Source organism: Suricata suricatta, chromosome 1 (genome assembly GCF_006229205.1).
Source record: "Suricata suricatta isolate VVHF042 chromosome 1, meerkat_22Aug2017_6uvM2_HiC, whole genome shotgun sequence".
In the NCBI taxonomy this organism is placed as follows: Eukaryota; Metazoa; Chordata; class Mammalia; order Carnivora; family Herpestidae; genus Suricata; species Suricata suricatta.
Window position 1 is genome coordinate 24,621,077 of NC_043700.1, and position 803 is coordinate 24,621,879.

Sequence of the window (803 nt, forward strand, 5' to 3'; positions counted from 1 at the left end):
CCGGGGCCCGGGACCCGGGTTGGGGGGTGGGGGCGCGCGCGCGCGCGGGGACACGGTCCTGGCTACCGAGCCAGCCTTCGGGGTTTTCCCGGTGGGGTTCGCCTGCGTCTGGCCTTTGTTGGCCCCGCGCCTCTAAGGATTCCTTTTTCTTCCCTCCTGGGTCGGACCCGGGGGCCGCCCTTACTCATTCTTTACCGCCCTTCCCCTTCCACTGACCCTGCATCCACCCCGTGATGGAACTGGCAGGAATCGGGGGCCTGGGTTGCTTTGTAGGAGCTCAGAAGGAGAGTGTGACTAAACAAAAGAAGGGCTAAGGCAGGCGACCATTCATTCATTTGGTAAATATTTATTGAGGCCCTATTTTGTGCCAGGCAGACTGAGACAGACGTTCTCAGCTCCCCTGGGGAAGACTGAGCAGGCTCCTGGCTGGGGTGGGGAGTGGGGGGTGGGGGGCACGCAATGCCAGGGCTTTTTCATATAGGGTATCCCATTTACCCCCACCACGACCCCGTGAAACAAATCCCATATCCCCATTGTCCAGTATTTTTACTGTTAGTTCAAGAAAATGGCAGCTGTTTCAGGCAAAATTCACAGCCCAGTGCTCAATTTTAAGGTTTATTTGGCCTCTGTAAGGACGTTTCCTTGAGATCACATCTACACTAAGTAAATAATTTGTTCAGAATTTACCCAAATCTCGGGGCGCCTGGGTGGCTCAGTCGGTTAAGCCTCCGACTTGGGCTCAGGTCATGATTTCAGGGCTTGTGCTTCCAGCCAGTATGGGGCTCTGTCCTGACAGCTCGAAT